The sequence below is a fragment of the Rhinopithecus bieti genome, unplaced genomic scaffold (genome assembly GCF_001698545.2).
Source record: "Rhinopithecus bieti isolate Rb0 unplaced genomic scaffold, ASM169854v2 scaffold_21626, whole genome shotgun sequence".
In the NCBI taxonomy this organism is placed as follows: domain Eukaryota; kingdom Metazoa; phylum Chordata; class Mammalia; order Primates; family Cercopithecidae; genus Rhinopithecus; species Rhinopithecus bieti.
The window spans coordinates 513,658-533,030 of NW_016810801.1; the positions used below are offsets into that span (position 1 = coordinate 513,658).

At 44.1% G+C, this 19,373-nt stretch overlaps 1 long non-coding RNA gene across 1 annotated transcript; it reads right to left on the reverse strand.

Annotated features, from left to right (window-relative positions):
• Window positions 1–12,577: 12,577 nt before the first annotated feature.
• Window positions 12,578–16,766, reverse strand: LOC108542680 (uncharacterized). The gene is made up of 3 exons (XR_001889339.1): window positions 16,546–16,766; window positions 13,555–13,650; window positions 12,578–13,189 (listed from the first exon to the last, which is right to left on the reverse strand). It is a non-coding gene; the product is annotated as an uncharacterized LOC108542680 (long non-coding RNA).
• Window positions 16,767–19,373: the final 2,607 nt, after the last annotated feature.

Consider the following 19,373-nt stretch of genomic DNA (forward strand, 5'->3'; position numbering starts at 1 on the left):
AAAAAAAAAAAAAAAAAAAAAAAAAATTCTCAGAAATGACTGTCCCTCAAATTTAAACATGTTAGCTAAGGAAACCTTAAGAACGTATTCAATATGTCCTTTATACTGAACTCTAGTTTTGATTCAGTAGATGTCGTAGCAGCAAGAAGTACTAAACTTGTAATAGTTTCAAATAGATGTTAGCTGATCCACACAGGTCTCTGAGAAAGGATTTTAACTTTTAATATGGAAAGGAGAATTAGTCTTCTAAAACGTAATTACAATCTTGGTAATCATATTTTTAAAAGATGTATAAATTATTATAAGTGATTTTTGGTTTTCACCATTTTAAAAACAAGCTGTTGAGTCTGAAGTTAAAATAGTTGCTTTACGTCATCCTTTAAGGTACCCTAAAAGTAAATATTTTGAAAGAAGAGTCTATGCATACATCACATAATACATGTAATTATAGTTACTAAAGCCCTCTAATACTCATTTACAATGTTGAAATTCACTTTGATAATGCATTGTAATACCCTCCAAAAATTTAGCCAAAGAAAGGATGATTGTCTGCTCTCTTTCTGCCAGAATGGGACTGTTTCAGGGGAAGGCTCCTTAGAGTGAAGAAAAGGGTCAAATCCAATTAAAATTGCAAAGGAAACTTCGAGAGGACGAATGCCATTAGCCCAAACTGGAATGTGGCCAAAACTCAGGGTAATACTTCAACTCTTAGAAAAGTGCCAGGGGATATTTAACAACTGCAGGTGGCCAAATGCTTTCTCATAAGTCTCATCAGAAAAGTCATTTATAGCAACAGTATTCACCAAGGTAAAGTAATATCACTTGACAAACTGCATATTCAATTACTATGTTTAAACTCTGACATTTGTCAGGTATCAATTGAAACTGCTTCTCTCTGGGCAACATAGCGAGACCCAATCTTTACATTAAAAAAATTTTTTTTAAACTGACTCTCTGTAGGACAAAAAAATATAGAAATGAAATGCTCCTGTTATTAACCAAATTTAGAACATAGAAAACAATCGTAATTTAAATCTAGCATTGGACTTTCCTTAAATGAAAAAAATCAATTATCATTTTGGCCATTAAACTGAGCCTTGATATACACGTTTTAAATTGTCTTTCTAAGTTTTAGAAATGTTTATAAAATTTTAATCAAGATTTTGTCCTCCACAATATTTTCTTACTGTATGCTTATTTTATATGACTTCGATCAGTTTTATATTTTCCAGAATCTGCACAAGAATGAGCTTGACTAATTTTTAAAAATATACAAATTGAACCATGCTGTGAAATACTATACCGTTTCTTATTTCTTTTAAAATTTATTTTCTTTTATCTCTTCACTTATTTATTTTCAATAATTAAATTTGAAATATCCCCGACTTCACCTCTCTCTCTCTTTCTCTTTCTCTCTCTCTCTTTCTCTCTCTCTCTCTCTCCCAGAATTGTAAGAGAAACATTTTGTGAACTGTGATATAAAGGTGATGGAAAATGCAGGCCTGTTAGTGACATAACACATCCATTCTTGAATCCTGCAAAGGATATTATGTGAGCAAATGCACATAGTGAAACCTAAAAGGTTCCAGTTTTAAATGCTGAATGCTAGAGAGCTCTGCTTTTACCTGCTGTGATTTAAAAGGCTAGAGGCCTCATTTTAAGCCACTAAAATTCAAAGTGACAGAAACCTACAAATTTTTATTGCTGTGCATTTAATAAAATTTACATTTACAAGCTGTCAGTTTGAAATGTTGAATAACTGGTACTTTTGCATTCAGAAGAGCAGATTTGGTTGTGTAGGGGGTTCATTACTACCTACTTACACGTTCCTTAAATACTCAGAATAATCCTTCAATCTATGACTTTTGATATCTCTTAATTCAGCACTGCACAAAAACACCATTGAGTTTGCAGTAAGATCAACAAAAGGAATTTATTGTGCTCCTATAAAGCAAGACATAATTAAGAGCCCCTTTCTGCTTGTTGTAATGTGCTAATACGAGAACATTAGAACCAAGGTACAGTCTATTGCTAGGTGTCTGCAGCAGCTGCCTAGTTTTTTGGTAATTTACTTACTCAATTATGTCGACTCTCTTAAATCCACAACACTGGTGGGTGGTAAGGTAGAGGGATAATAAAAAAACATAGAGTAGGAAACCCCTTTAATGCATGTTTTATGTGCATCTTGGGTAACATTTTTTTTGTTTGTTTGCTTTTGAGAACAAGAATTAAAGATTGTAACTTTAGGAAACTCTCAGCACAGGAATAAACCTGCATGGGTTTTAGACACCTCTAAAAATTATGAGATGTCTAATAATCCTATGATTATGTGGTCTGTTCTGAAAAAGAATATTAAACTAAATGTTTGACTCAGTATTACAAAAACAGATTATCTAATGGCTTCCAAGGGGGAAATATGAGAAGGACCATTCATAAAGTTTCTTAATAGTAATAAATTATACACGCTTCCTTATTTTCCATGTAAATGCAAAGACAAGGAGAAACTCTGACAGGATGTGTTCTCACTGCTTTATAAGAACCACCTTTAATAAAATGTCTTCAAACTCCTGTCAATTTTAATCCAATGTTCTTTCCAAATGAGTATCAGAAAAAAATGCTAACTATACTTATGAATATCTAATTTTTTCTTAATATTCAAAGAAATTTTGAATGCCAGACTCAAAGTTTTAATTTTAGAATGCATTTGTTTTGTATTTAAGTCAAAATACAAACTAGGAAAGAGTTCCAAAGTAGAAAATTCATGCTGATTTACCTTGCCATTATTCAAATATGAAAATTAAATTACTGTACCAAATACCAATTTGTGACTTTGATTCGAATTGATTCATTTTAAATATTATTTATATTAATTTAAATTAATGCTCTATAATTGAGCATTCATAATAAACAGGACAAATTATAATGTGGGCTGATACATAAACTGGCAACCTTGGAGAAAAAACAGAAGGTTAAGTAATTCTCTTAACATGTCAACAATTTATGTGGCAACTCATAGTCCATTTTCTTTTCGCATACGTTAAGTCCACAAAACGTCCTTTGATAACTCGAATAATCTCCATTTTACAGCCTCAAAAATTAGCAAAGGAATTTAGCAAATACTAAGCATGTAGTTTGATTGGCAAATTAGATAATCCTTAAACTTTCCGCCCTGGAAGGCTTTTTATCTTCTTTTAGAGCAAGGTGACATTATTTAAAACATATGGAGAACAACAACCAAAAAAAAAATCTCATTTGTGTAAAATTAACGCTTGTAGTCATTCGCCTTTTGAATCCACTTTGTATCTTTTGCTTCTAGGACCAATATTTTTTTCATTTTGTCTCAAAAGAACTGAAGGCATAAAATATATTATAGCCAATTAAATCCGATGCAATAATATGTTTAGTAATACCTTTCTAAGTTTTTAAAAGCAATTTATGCCTCATTTTTTATTTGTAGTTACCAGAGGTGAATTAAATAGTTTGGAAAGAGGCCTAGAAAATGTTTGTTTTTAAAATGAAAGGTGAAATCTGAAAATGTCTGAGAGGCTACAAAATGACAGAAGAATGTGTAAGTCATCTTTTCTCTCTTTTTTCCCCCTAAATAATGAAGTCACTGAGCTAAAGGAACCCTACTGAGTTTTCATGGTGCCAACATCACATAACTGGCCTCTATTTGAATTATGTATGTTCATTCTCTACAACTTGAGTTACTTGATTTTCCTGTTAATAAGTCCATTCTGAAACAGTATACACTGCTCAGAAAATGTGGATACAAATAATATCTATTAACAGAATAAGACAATTTCACCTTTTCAAAAAGTATGGTAAACATAGCAGTGACATATCTAAGATAACAAATGCCAAGGACTCATTGACTAATAAATGTAAAAAATTTAGTTTAGAGTAAAAAATATAATAGAGGAGGATCTTTTGCCCTCATTCATTAGCTCAGGGTGAGCTCAGGCTAAACATTATTTTGAAACCTTTTCTCAAACACTTGATTTCAATGTCTGTTTAAATGCTAGGTTTATTGGTGTAATGTATGCAATGGTATGCATTGGTGTAATATATGGTCTCTATTAATCTGACTGGTTGCATTCAAGATAACTGAACTTTAAGTAACTAAAATAACATCGATATTAATATAATTGTATTTACTAACCTCCTGCTACTCCTTCCAGCCTGGCGTAAGTGTTGGAATTATAAGTCAGACAGGGCTGAGCAGCAATCTTCAAGAAAATTGCTCTAAATTGGCCTTCATTAGCTCTCATGGCACTGAAAAACAACTCCAGTGCATGCCTATGGAAGGTAAGCCAGTATAAATAGCTCCCTATTAAAAAGGCAGCACATTAACCTGCTCAACAGGCATTCATCACATTCAATAAATACTATTCAATAAAGAATCTTCAATGGCAAAATAATTCTGCCATTTCTAAATATTGGGACTGCTAGGACCAAATTTAAAATTCATCCTTTAATGGCATTTATGTTAATTCCAATTACTTTTTTTTCAATTGTAGAGAATTAGAGATTGTCACCAAATTTTTAAATTGCCTTTACATTGTGTTCCTCGGATATAAATAATCAGTATTGCAGAGTAACAAAGAATAAAGAAACTAAAACTTTGAAAGAACTTCAAGAGGAAAATATATTTCAAAGCGAAGAAAAAATTCTTCTGTTTCATAGCTTCGCTTTGAAGAGTATGCTCTTTCTTGACATCTGCATAGTAAAAGGGAGTTTAATTTCCTTGGTCAACTCTCCTTTCTGAAAATCCTGTATTGGCAGACTTGGAAATGGAAGGAATTTTTCTCAGGGATTAATTCGCAGCTCTTCTTAACACTCAAACGCTGAATATCTTCAGTACACAAGCCAGGGAATGTGGACCTTAGAGTTACACTTCTTAGCAAACAAATGTTTTTAAAATATATTTTTTCAATAGAGAGACTACACAAAATCTACCGGTCTCATGAATTGTCTGACATGAAATTGATATGCATATTAATTTTCCCAGCTGAGCTCCGTCTGGTCTACAGCTTGAAAAAGTTCCAGCATTTTGTCCTTTATATTGGCATTTCCATTTCTAAACCTTACCACTGGTTTTGTTCCAAAAAATAACATTTCAAAACAGAACAGTAAAGTAAAACATTTTAGGCCTAGCAAATAAGACCACCTTCTTGAAAGCCAGGTCATTTTTCTCAAAGTCTAAGTTTATAGCCAATTCTACCATTTCAACTTGAACCGTTTTAATTTAGTAAGCATTTTTTATAAAATATCAAGGTTCTGTGAATTCATTTGTCTGCTCAGTGAAGCATGGCTATTGATATCAATGGAAGGATGCAGTTTAGAGTAGTGGCTAAAATTTAGATCATAAAGTCAATTGATCCTAGTTTTACTATTTACTATCTATATGACCTTAAGTAAGTCACTGACACTCTCTAAGCCTCAATTTCCTAATCTGTTAAGTGGGAATGATATCGACAACTTTCTTAAGGAGGAAATGAAACAATACGTGGAAGACACCAAGCTTGGTGCCTGGCATGAAACAAGCACTAGTTAATGGCAGGTGTTACCTGCATATTCAAGTGGACTTTTTTTTTTAATTAAATAGTATAATTAGAGCAAAATGACCATTTACATGATTTTTAAACCTCACTTATCAATATTTAATTTGGATGTTATTTGATTAACCATACACTGCCTATACATACCAGATAAAATGTGGAAACCCGAATCATGCAAGAAAATACTCTTCTCCAAAAAAAGACAGATTTTTTCCCTCCAAAATATTTGGTTATCTGTTCCTGTAGCAGGACATAAAAGTGAAAATGGCATTTTCAGTCTTCTCCAAGCCTTTTGCCATCTTAAAACAAGAATGTTTTCTTTTATGCCACTTGCATGTAAACCAAATGGTATTTTAACATTTATTTCAAGATTCATCTTGAAGCTGACTTTAATTTTTTTCTTACATAGTCCATAGTTAAGTAGAATTCTAAAGCCTTATTTTAATTTTAATTCCAGATTCAAACTATTTTTTTGCTAAATTCCTATTTACTAAAACAAAATAAAACAAAATCTGTGAAAAAATATATATGGAAGATAATAGTATGTATGTTTTTTTTCAGTTCTCTTGAACACATAAGCACTTTTTTAAAATACAGGTAATATAAATTCTTTTACATTGCAACACCCATCATTACCCAAGAGTATTTATTTCTATGTCAGGCCTGTTCTTTACCAAGAAATCCATTTCTAGGGATATAATTATTTTATTAAAGTTATTTTCAATTTTATGATTGAGAATAAAGGAGTATAGAAATCCAATATAAAAGGTACAAATGGCTCTTTGTGTGAGGAGGGGGTGAGAATTATTTCAAACTCATTTGCATTAAGGGAGCAGGGCAGCCTTAATTTAGTTTTTATATTTATAACAAAGTTTTGAGTATAGCTCAGGTGAGCCAATGGCAAACAAACAACAACAAAAGAACCTTTCCAGTATAATGATGCACTTGTCATGTGGTCCCTGAAATGACCACTCAGTGAAGGAAGGGACACTGGCCTAGTTTCATGAGGAGTCTAGAGCTTCCTTCTGTCTTAGGGCCAGGGCCACTGTGGGATGCAGTTATTATTAAGCCTATGCAAGTAACATAGATTTGGTCAGCTTACGCTCAATGCTGCCATTTTCTATTTGCCTCCCTCCATCCATGGAGGTGGGACTCTAGAAGTCAATGGGAGTTCAGGGCACGTAGCATGTGTAAAGCATGCCCACACAGCCCAACCAGGCCCATAAAAGCCAGGAAATGAACAAGTTCAAGTTCTCATAGTGTGTTAATGTGCCCACAAATGTACCTACTTTATATATTTAACAGCTCATGTAGTAATGAAAAATGCCATGTAGAACATATAGCTGCATGTACAAGGTGGGCTAATTAATATACCTATATTTGCTCCATAATTGTTTCATTCCCTATATTTTTGGTTAGTGTAACACTGCAAACTTACATAAATAGTTTATATTTTATATGGAATTTCATGTAAAAGAAACCAAGGGGGAACGACAAATCCGGCAAAATTCTAATGGTATTCTTACTGAATTTCATGAGCTCGATATTCCACTTTTTTTCCCCTATAAACTGCCAATATATTAACACAAAACTTTCAATTCTAGCATGATCATTCAGCAAGTCTATAGCTTAGCAAAAGGAAAAAGTCCTGTGGAATGTTCCAAATCTATGGGCGCTAACATTTCACATTTTGTCATTCCTCACCCAAGTTATCTCTGTACAACAGCCAGATATCGAGTTTGATATTTTGAAGTCCAAACATGTTTGTCAGTTTGAAAACTAGGGAAGCCTGGGATAAAGAGTTGAATTTTAAAGTTTTCGTTATTACTAGTGAGGTCTGGGTTTGGGTTGTTTTCTAGGACAAGCCAAAGGCCACTGAAGATGTTTTCCATTAATTTTTCATAAGCATTTAAGCTAAAGGAGGGAAAAGGGATGGAAAGATGGGAGGACATGGTTTTCTTTGGGGAAGGAAATGAGAAGTCACCGCAAATAATTCACCTGGATAGGTAAAGGCAAGCAAACACTGTCTGCTTGTGAACCCCTGACAACTTCCTTACCTTCCTCCCGAGGGAGAGGCAGAGCCTCTCGCTCCATTTCAGACCTGCAAGGAAAGGGCTTTGAGAAGGGAACTGGGGAGAAGCACGTTCCAGGTGTGGGTTCAGCTCGGCGCTCGCCACAGGCCTCTGCAGGTGGCTCTCCTTGGCAGCGAGGCCAGGCGCAAACCCGCCGACTTGGGAAGCCTGACTTGACCCCCGCCCAAGGCTGGCAGGAAGCGACGCCGGGGTTCTCCGCGAGAAGAAGGCGGCCTCCGCGTGTCGGCCGCAGCCAGGCTCCTGTGCTCCGGGGCAAACCTCTGCAAAGTCCTAGTGAGGCAGAACTCCACCCCCCACACTCAGCAGCCTGCCGTCCACCCATCCACATCCCCGTTTCGCCCCCGCCCCAAGCTGGCAGAGGCCTGTCGCCCCTCTAAGACCCCACCCGGATAGGGTGGCTGCAAAGACGCTCACCAAAGCGCTCAGAGCCCCAGGGAAGGGTGGCGCCTGGCAGCTCACTCTCCTCTGGGAGATCTGGGGCGCCAGGGCTGCCGAAGCCTAGCACAGCGTGCGCCACGAGGCTTGAGGATGCGAAAACTACTGGCAGGCCGAGAGAGGTCCCGGGAGCAGGGGAGCGAGGAGGCACCTTGAGGCTACGGACTTCGCGGCCGCGGTGGCCTCGCAGGAGGAAGTGGCTTAAATGAAGAGTCCTGGCTCCAGGCTTGACTCCCAGCTAGATAAACGATCACCTCCCTGAGAGGAGGCCTTGGGTATGCCGTGTTCCCAGCGCCCCTGGCATAGTGGCTCCCAGGACACACTGATCGAGCAGAGGTCAGACACCATCCACTTGCTTGCCTACTCGCCCTGCAGCACTAGGCTTTGCTGTGAAGTCCCGAACCACCTGCACCAGGACCACCCGAAAAGTAAAAGTGCAGATCTCTGGGCCTCACCCTCGTCTGCTGAAACCAAGCACTCTCTCCACTGTGTTTTCTCTTGCGCTGAAGTTTGAGGCTTGCAAGGCCCTAACACTGCACTGGACTTTTTCATTTTGGAAGGGCCCTCGTCCCTCTTTAGCTTCACCACGAGGTAGACATTACCAGCTCCGTCTTCACAGAAGAACCTACGGCAGAAAGAAAGTTGAGGGCTTTTCAAAGGCCCACGCAGAAGGTGGCTCCTCAGCAAACGCAGCGGCTGGCACGGTCAAGCGCTGCTAGGGTTTGGGAAATTCATGGTCCCCTCTCCCGCGTATTTGAACCAACTTATCTTGCACTTGTCCCCACCCCCATTAATTGCCGGCGTTCGGGGGAATGGAGTGATTGTTGCGGGGCGGAAAGGGAGCGCCAGTGTCCAGAGCAGAAGCCAGTTACAGCCAGCTTCACCTGGGGCTGCTCCTGCCAAGAGGGAAGTGGGGGGGGCGGGTACGGGGTGGAGGGGCGTGGGACACTGGCCTGGCTGCGCGGTACTGCCAGGTGGCCGTCTCATGATCCTTCGCCGCGCCTCTCAATCCCATCCCATCCAAACCACGCCGCGCCTGCGGCCACTAGCCCATTTTATCCCACTGCCCCCGCGTCCCTCCCCGCCGCTGGATTCCACTCTACGGGTGCCGGGGCTATGCCCCTCACCCACCCACTCCACCGGTACTGGCTACTGCAATCTCTATCCGGGCGTCCAGATTCCTGGCCTTGTCCTTTCTTGCTGGAATCATCAATGGGATCGCGCTGCCGCCGCCAGGCAGTCCTACACTCCTGGCTAGTGCTCTCGGCCTCCGGCAGCTTGGACATCCCGCGTTTAGGGAATGGGAAGTGTGAAGTCAGTGGTGAGTAATCGGAGCTTGATAGAAATAAAACTAAATCCACATGTTCCTACCTCCAGGCCCAGAACCCTCAGGGTCGAGGAGCCGGGTCTCTAGTGCAATTAGCCCTGTCTCTATGCGGATGTCACAGATGCAGTGCTCTGCTTGGGACAGAAGGACCCGGGAGTTGAAGGCAGGGTGTGTCTGGCTAGAGGCTCTGAGCCACTGTGATCACCGTTTCCCGTTCGAGACACAGAGGGGAACACGCACACCAACGCGGACTTGGGCCTCTTCCTGGCCTCCTCCCTTTGGAGAGGCCAGGATTAGCTCAGCAATTCCGCTCACTAGTTTCATGCCCTGTAGAAAGAAATGTTCTCTTTGCAAGTTGCTTCACCATCTGTAACAGTAGGATAACAATACCTTCTCTTTCCACAAATATTCAGAGAAGCCTACCAGATATCAGGCACCATCCTGGGCCCTGAAACACAGAAGAAGATAGCAGACAGGCCTGGATAGGGAGGGGAACTCTCAAGCCAGACACGAGGTTCAAATTCAGGGTCCATCACTTGGTTAGCTGTAGGACCACGGAGAAATCCAGTCCCTGGTACCCTGGCCTGCTCAACAATTAAATAGGAGTGGTAATATAACGACCTCCATAGAATGGATGGGACCAATTATCTAATGGGCATAGATAGCTTGCCATGGTGGGCTGGCCCTATGGAAAGCTCAACAATTGCCGTCGTGTTACCTGGCTTCAGACCGCGCACGTGTCCACCAGTCTTGCTGACAACCTTTCCTTAGGACTAAAGGGAGAAGATGCAGACGTGAAGAACCGAAGGACGAGTCGGCACGCTGGGTACTCTCGCGGAAGCCAACCTTGGGCTCTCCGGAACAGGCCGGGAAAGCTGAAAGCACAGTGATCCCCTTCGCTCATCTAAGACACTGGGTCGCCTCTATGCGCGGAGGCAATTAGTCAGTGAGGTCCGCACTCGGCGCATGAGGTGCTCCAGAACTAACCACCTCCGCAGACGCAGCAGAGCCAGGAGGGGCCACAGGGGCCTCCAACCGCCTGGCTCTTCCCAGCTTTCCCGGACACCGGTGCTGAGCACTGGGGAGCCGGGGAGCAAGCGCCAAGAGGAACTTTTAAATTTAAATTTCCAGAGTAGCCTCAGAGAGGGAGGGAAATTCCAGTAGAAAAGCCCCTTCTGCCTCAGGACGTCATTCGGTAAAATGGACAGAAGCCGCCTCACAAGTGCTTTGAAAGCTTTTCTGGGATGGCTTAAAAATGCACCAGAGCCTTCTTGTGAATATATCCCAGAAGGTCCTGTTGACCGCCTCGCCCTTTTTTCAGGCATTTATGATCTGACTTAATATAGGAACTCCCATTTTTCCAGCACTGTGCACCAAGCACACTGCCAACCATTTTAACTGATTTTAATCTCAGTCTACAAAGTAGGTACTAAGCCTGTGGATCTTTCAATACCTGGCAGGCACACAGTAAGTCGTTGGTAAGATGGAATAAGCAATCAGAATTTCTGATCAGGATTGCCTTCCCAGAAGAGACGTTTGTGAACTCCAAATGAATTCTGCCCTTCCGCTGGCATCTTATGAAGGACTAAGAACCAAATGTCCCACTCAATTTCTCAATCTGACTTTAAGGCAGTCTTTCTACCCCACCCAGAGATCTAGGGAATTACAGTAATTACAATAGGAATGTTAGCATAGCAATTAGCCCTTTAGGAATAGGCTGGGCAGCAAAGGGCAGCTAAAGCTCTGCTCCGCGGCCCAAAGTCCTTCCAGTAGATCACAAGCATACAATCAATCTAAGTCAAGAGCCTATTTTCTCTGCCAGAACAGCTTGAAGACAAGCTTCCAACCATCCCCCAGACCCCAGATTTCTTCCTATAGGGAAATTCCGGAGCCTCCTCTGCTAAGTGGAAATTGTTATCTTCCTTGAACAGGTGGCAGCCAGCTCCCAGAGGCTGTGACTGATGCAAGGCCACCCAGTTAGTGAGTGGTTTTGTCAGTCTTGAACTCAGATTATATCCCTAAAGTCCTTGTCTCTGAGCAATCACACACAATTACCAGAACATTTACTAACTACCTCATCTTTCCCCACACTGGTAATGTCTGTAAAGGCAGCTTACATACCAAGAAGGAATAAGAGCTGACAATAGTGAGCTCTTACTGAATGTCAGGCATAGAGAAAAATGTCATGCATATATATTTTTAAAGCAAACATAAAGCATCCTTTCTGCCGGGTCTGGCTTTAAAAGCTTTACATGTATTTATTTAATCTTCACAACAGCGCCTCGTTTTACGCAAGAAGAAATGGAGTCACAAAGACATTGTTTATTACTTCAAAATTACCTGGCTAATACGTGGCAGAGTTAAACTTAGCATCCAGACCTCTGACTGGAGAGGCCTCCCTCCAAACTGCCATTCTAGGCAACATTTAGAACATATCTCTCCAAGGATCTTCAGGCTCCATGGGCCTTTGGTAGCTTCCATATTTGTTTGCTTGAATCTCAGGCAAATACCTGAGAGGCCTTCCCAGGTGATTTGTGGTGTCTTTGAAAAATAACTAATGTATATTGAGTACTTACTATACACCAGGCACCAGTAATTGAGTACTTGCTATATGCCAGGCATTATTCTAAGCCATTTACAAGTTTAAAGTCATTTAATATTCAGCAAAACCCTGTGGGATAGATTCTATCACTGCCCCCAATTTACAGATGAGTAAACTAAGGCTCAATATCATGCAATCAGTAAAAGGCAGAGTTGGGGTTAACTCTCAGGTTGTCTGGCTGCAGATGATCCTGTGCTGGATGTGAAAATGGAAGTTCCATTTGTTCAGAGGCCTCTGCTTTAATATTCATCATATCTTTTTCTCCCAATTTACATACAGGGATTTCTTTCTTGGAATTTCCCTGCTTATCTAAAGTTTCACGCAGCCTAAAGAAAACAGCAGAGCCGCTATCTTCAGGCTTGACCTACGTCTTCATATTGGTAAAATGAGCAGCCAAGACAACTCTTGGAGGTTTGAGGCTTGAGACGTGTGTCTGGATCCTGAATAGCAGGAAGACCAGACTTTCCACAGCTTTAGAGCACGTTCTTACAGGTGCCAGTGGTGCAGCTACATGCACTGACGGTTTTTTGCCTATTTTCTAGGAGTTACAAAGCGCATTCACAGACATCCTTGCAAAATCGCAGAGATGTGTCCACTGCTAGTTCAGAGCTGGCCAAGGGGATTAGCCAGACAGGCTTCTACTCTGTCCTAATAATCAAATGTCTTCAACCTCCCTCCGTGGGCACATTCAACTTACTTATGTCTAAAAATATATTGTCAAGATGCTTCTTTTTTTTTTTTTTATCAAGGCCAGATTTGGGTGGTGGGACAGGGTAGGTGTTACCCAGAAGCCAGAAGCATTCGCAATTACACTGGCTGGTTCACCTTGGCCACATCCTCTCCACATCTCCTCCCTGGGCGTCCCCATAGTCATTGGATCAGAACCGAATTGGAGGCTTTGGCAGTGACCGCGTGTGATCCACAGTAGACGTCGGAAGCGGGAAGGGGGGTCCTGCGCGGTGGGACCCGCGCGGGGGCAGTGGCGCAGGCGCCAGGAGGAAGGTGCAGCACCGAGTCCGGTGCACCACTGCAGGCGGGTGCACGTGTGGTGACAATGAGGAGATGTCGAGTGAGAGCCACGTCGAATTTCAGACCTTGGCGCATGATTTCTCCTCCATCTCTGTTTCCCTAATGGGCACCTGGTCTCGTTGACCCTCGGAGGTCATCGCTGCTTTTGCACAAGGAGAAGCGCTCTGAGACCGGAGCTGTGCCAGCAAACTCAGGGTGGGCTACTCAGGGAGGTCCTGCGGCTTGCCCAAACAGCCTCTCAGCGCTCAATGCTCCCCCACCACCCCCGCATCCCGCCCCCCCCCCCACCGTCTCAGGGGTCAGCCGGGACTACAGATAACCTCCGGGAATTCTCCACCAGCCTCCGGAGAGCTGGGGACTTTGGTCCTGCCTCCTTGCNCCGCATCCCGCCCCCACCCCCACCGTCTCAGGGGTCAGCCGGGACTACAGATAACCTCCGGGAATTCTCCACCAGCCTCCGGAGAGCTGGGGACTTTGGTCCTGCCTCCTTGCCTGACTGGGGCGCACCTGCAGTGTTCCCCCTCCAACCGCTCAGCAGTGGCGCAAGGGCTTCTTCCACTTGCACGGGTGGCGTCTCAGCGAAGGTCCGCGCCCTTCGAGTGCCTGGAAAGGAGCCATATCGAGCATGCAACCATTTTTGGAGTGGGGCATTTTTAACCCCTTGTACAGAGGCGGTATCTAAGGTTCTGTGATGTATTCCTAAAAGCAGGGTTAGTAAATTCTGACCTAACTCCACTGGCCCCCGCGTGGAACTTCCTACTCCCCGAGAAAAAAAAAATGCATAGATCTATATTAGGACTTCGAGGTAAATTGTGAGGCCCCGGTAGACCGGGTTACGTCTCTACTTCAGTATCTCAAGAGCTTCGCCCAGAGTCTAGCTTCAAGTGGGTAGAGGATGGGGAAGGGAGCAGAGGAAGTGATCCCCAAAACACCCTACAAAATGTTGGCATGTAGTAGGGTTCGCTGTATCCCCTGGACCTACTAAATTGGGTAACACTGGGGGACACGGATGTAGGAGTCTTAGTTTCGGCTTTCCGTCTGCTAGCCTCAGTTTCCTCACACCAGAAGTGGCCATAACTATTCACACCTGGTTTGTGTGAATGCCGAAAGGGAGAGGAAGGTGAATTGCACCATCTCGTATTGGCGCTATGATCTTGAGCAAATTACTTACCCTCTCTGTGCCTAAATTTCCTGGCACGTTGTCAATGTTCCACCGCTACCCCCCTCCACCTCCCTACAAAAAAAAAAAAATTTTGCCTGGCTTTATGGTTTTGAGGCTTGCAAATAAAAGGAGGGAGCCAGGTCTCCCTTTCCCGGGCTGAAGGACGAAACAGTCTCACCTCCGGGAATAGTTCTGAGCAGAATTTTCTCGCCAGTTACTAGCCCCGAGATCTTGGATAAGCTGCACTCTCCTCTGCCCCTCACTCCCCATCTATAAAACGAGTCGCGGAAGATGCAACAGTCTCTGAGGCCCCGTCCAAGCTCTGGTTTTTGCTCCTTGGTGTAGGGGGCCCTCAGGTCGGAGGAAGGGGTCCAAAGGCTAAAGTCGGGTCCATCCCGTGGACCCCTCCCACTCCACCCGTTTGGGCGCGGCTCGGGGGTGGCAGCCCTGGGCGACAGCACAGCTTCGCTGCGGCGGGTAGGGAGGACCGCCGGGCCCAGAGTTCCCGCCGCCACATATGGTCTGTGGATTTAGGTGTCAAAAACCGGAGAATTAGAAATGGTAATTTTCCGTCATTATGGCTGAAATGCGATCTGTCACAACAACTGGAACATGTCTCCGCGCTAGCAAAAATAATGTTCGTGATTAGGAATCATTACGCACGTCAAGCCGAGTCCATTAAGTTGTAGGGAGAAATTAGCCTTGACGGGCAGAATCAAACTACAAATATACAGGCCTCCCCTTCAGGAGGCCAAGCGCCGGCACTCGGGAGGAGGCGGCTGGAGTCGGTGTTTTCTTAATAGGAAACTGCCCAGAGAATTAATACTCCCTTCTCCGCACCCCTGTGAGATTCTCCCCTCCTCTTCCCACAACCTAGTCCCCACCCTAGGAGTGGGAGGCGGCGCGGAGGCATCGCAAACATTAACTGGAGGCTTTGAAGTTCCACAGGTCCCCCAGGCCAGTTTCCGCCTCACCACTTCCAAGCTGTATGACCCTGCCCAAGTCACTTGACCCTCCTGAACTTTGCCTGCTACTCTGTAAAAAAGGTGTAATCCCACACACTTCATGGGTTCGCCCCAGGATTCACTGAAAGGTATGGTCAGTGCAAGCACGTGAAAACTGCAGAATCTGTTCAACCTTCTTTCCTTTCCTGGAGCTTCAGCCTCTGCCTCACAATGGTGAGGTGGTGGGGACTGCAGTGTGTGTGTGTGTGTGTGTGTGGTGTGTATGTGTGTATGTGTGTTGGGGCTGAGGCATAGGGGTTGAGTGCCCAGAACTGGGAAACTTGCCAATCAGGCACTGAGCAATGAGGCCAAAATCTCTGAAACTGAGGAGGGTGAACACAGAGCAACTGATGTGCCTTGCTGGGCTTAGTACCCTCCTTCCTGTCATCCCAGGTAGGAAGAACGGCGCTGGGTTCTGGGCCCTGCCTGTGAGGCCCACCAGAGCTACCTGCACCCTAGGATCTGCACTGTCACCAAGGAGTGGCACATGGCAAATGAAGCCGGGATTAAAAGCCTTCCCTCTGAGACTGCTACCCCAGTCTCCACTGGAGACCAAAAAAAAAAAAAAAAAAAAAAAAAAAAAAAAAGCCATTTACTATTCACAGCAGGTAGTTTTGGAAAGATCATCTCCCTCTTTTGCAGAAGGGAAGGAAAGGAAGAAGAAGCTGAGGAGGGTCTGGAAAGGTAGGTCCCATACAGCCTTGTGCGCCGGATCATCTTTTGAGAGCTTGCTCTGTGCCATGCGCCCACTCCAAAGGGCTTTAACTACATTATCTCCTTTTATCTCCAAGCCAACCTATGCATCTCCTTATTCCCTGGGGAGAATGAGGGCCCGAGTTTAGGGAACTCGCCCAAGAGCCTGGAAGCTGGGAAGAAGCAAAGGTGGAAGATAAGCCTGGCCCTGCCTCCAAAGCCTGTTCACCACTCTGCCATTTGGAGCTGCAAAGCTTCAACCTACCAACTCTCCTATCTGGCTTTTTCGTGGTTCCTACGGGACCTCAAATTCCACCTCTCAAAGAGCTCAGGAAAATGAAAAGCGCTAAACGTAAAACATTTAGCTCTGTGCCTGACATAACATTGATGCCCATTTAGTCACTTACTCTCTCCGGGCCTCATTTTTCTCCTCTGTAATTACATGGTACCTTTATCTCTGCCTGGGGAAACCAACGCACGTGTGGCCCGCACTGAGTAGTTTGGAGCCAGACAGACTAGGTTCGAACCCTAGCTCCACCGGAAATAGCTGTGGCCAGGGTAGTGTTGATCCCCAAAGTGAGGCAATGGAAGTTGAGCTGCTGGAAGGAATGAATGAAATAATTCATGGAAAGCACTTACTGCAGGGCAGGAAAGCGATTAGACGCTAAATAAAGCGCTGGTTACCAGGATGCAATGATTGGCCCGCACAGGCTTGAGGTTTGCTGCCCAGGGAAAAGGAGTAGCAGCTCTCAGCCCCTTTCAGCAACTTCTCGGCTTCCCTCACATCTCTGAGCGTTAGTGATCCGGACCTTAGATCCTGTTTCTGAGGGCGCCAGGGTCCTAGGGTGAGGTCCATTCAACGCTTAGGTGATCCTGCCGCAGGCCTCCGGAAGAGGCTGGGTCGTTAAGAAAGGGGGTGGGGGAAGGAGGAATGGCTAGCACCCAGATCTGTGGCCTGGCCTCTGCCCCCACCGCCCTGCCTTTGGCAACCAGTGAATCAGGACTGAAACACAGGGACACAGAGGGACAGAGACTAAGTCCAGAATAGCAACGATCAGTCAGGCAGACAGATAGTGACACTGTCTCAGGATCCGCATCCACTAAAAGCGCTCTTAGAAACATTTGATATTCCAGTGACCTTCCTTCACTAACTCCCAGAATAATACTGTGCCTCACAGGCGCTAATCCGCAGCATATTTTATTTTTCTTTTGGCACTGCCATTTCTTGTATCCCACTGGACTGTAAACTCCACCAAGCTGGCGATCTTTCTTCTCTGCATCCTTGGCACAGAATAGGCTTTCAGCTGCTTTTGCTGAATATCTGAGCAACTAAATAAATGAATGAGGAAAGAAANGGAAGGAAGGAAGGAAGGAAGGAAGGAAGAAAGAAAGAGAGAAAGAAAGAAGAAAAGACAAGGATTCCACAACAAAGATTTTTCTATTTAAAGAAATCTCTGTTTACGCATTTCCTAGGAGCTCACTGTTGCGATTTTCCCCTGGCTGGCCACCTTTGACAGGACAGGACTCCATTTCTCCTTCCTGCATCCTGTGGCTACCTTCCCTATGTGCGCTTGGCTTGAATTCTCCTCAGGCCTGAGCCCTGACAGCAGGGCTCAAGCCTCTTATTAATGAGACAAGTGTATTTAGGAAGTGCCTCACTGCAGGCAGTATTTCATGGAAAACAATTCATAATATAAATCAAATATTAGACATCTTGGGAAAGAATTATTTTTTAAAATTCTTCTGCAGATTCTTTTGGACAGAGGGAATGCCCTGGAAAATGAAGCTCCCCCTCAATACATTGCATTTCTAAACCTTAAAAGCCTATATATTGAATTTATTTTTAAACCACAATTGCAGTTGCGGATGGGATACACATAACCTATGACTTCAAAGAAGGTTTCCAGTGGATGCTGACTTCTCACTGTTTGGGTTGTTGTTACAGTCACTCCACACTTTCTGTCCACCGCTTACTATCTTCGTAAATATATTTTTTAAATGGTACATGTCCTTGTTTAACTTTGCAAAACTTGTTATCAGCTAGGCTACAAGTATTTAGTGGTGCCAGCTACTCAAGGAGCATGTAATTCTTTCACTAGCCCATCTTTGTATTTGTAAATGGGGGTATTTATTTTTTCAGCAAAGTACTGTGAGCTAGGTCTTCAGGAAAGCCTGGCTCCAAATCCACCTTTGTTTCAATGGGAATTTTTTGGGAGGCCACTTTCATTGCCTTCCCTCTTGGAGTATCAAAAAGATGTCAGGCCTGAGTCACTGGGTTCAGCTTTTCCAGATGATTGCTCCTGGACGAGTCATCAGCTTCTTTTGCTTCTCTGACTCTCAGGGAATCAATACTACCTGCCTTCAGATTCAAAAGAAGTGGCAGTGGAGAACCCGTTTTGTGTTTGTTTGTTTGTTTGTTTTTGTTTTTGTTTTGGGTTTTTTTGTTTTTTGTTTTTTTGAGACAGAGTCCGGAGTCTTGCTCTGTCACCAGGCTAGAGTGCAGTGGTGCGATCTCGGCTCACTGTAACCTCACTGCCTCCCAGGTTCAAGTGATTCTCCTGTCTCAGCTTCCTGAAGTAGCTGGGACTATAGGCGCACACCTCCACACCCAGCTAATTTTGGTATTTTTAGTAAAGACGGGGTTTCACCATGTTGGCCAGGGTGGTCTCCATCTCTTGACCTCGTGATTCACTCACCTAGGCTTCCCAAAGTGCTGGGATTACAGACATGAGCCACTGTGCCCGACTGGAGAATCCATTCTTGAAACATAAAATGCTCCAGGTAGGAATATTTCCTCTGAAAACATTTCAGTGCTTACTACGTATCAAACCCCGTGCTGGAAATCCAGAGAGCAAGGGCAATTGCTGTAAAACAACTATCCCAACAAGTAGCACTGCCTTAAGCTCATGATCCCAAGGGGTACAGCGGTCTAAGCCCTGCTCACCTCAACAAGGCATCTGGGAGAAGCTGCTCTGCCAGGACCCCAAGAGGTCTAATACCCTCCCGCACCACCTCTCCTCCCCCTCCTCTACCCTAGCACAGTCCCCACACTCCACTGCCAGCCACAACCTCTCCCAGAGTGTCTTCACACACCCCAGCTGTGACACTGCACCACAGTGTCTTTCTAGTTTTAAAACCATTTTCCAGTATGAACCTGAAACAGGGAGTGTGTTTTCAGGGACCTTGTTTTTCAGTCCTTAGCTGGTCAGGGGAAGTTAATGTGCATTTTAATGCGGTCAAGTATGAAATGATGGCATGTGGGGTTTGCTCGCTGCCTAGGCTCCAGGAAAAATTCTGAGGGCGGAGGCCCGAGAGAATTTGACCCAGAAACAAGTCTGGCTCTTGCGCTGGTCCTTTGCCCCCCAGGACCTGCCTCCAGCAGCCCAGAAGAACAAGAATGAGAACTTGGCCAGGCTTGGAGACTACCAGCTGGTCCTGCTGCACCCTCCCCTCCCCCCTCCCCCCCC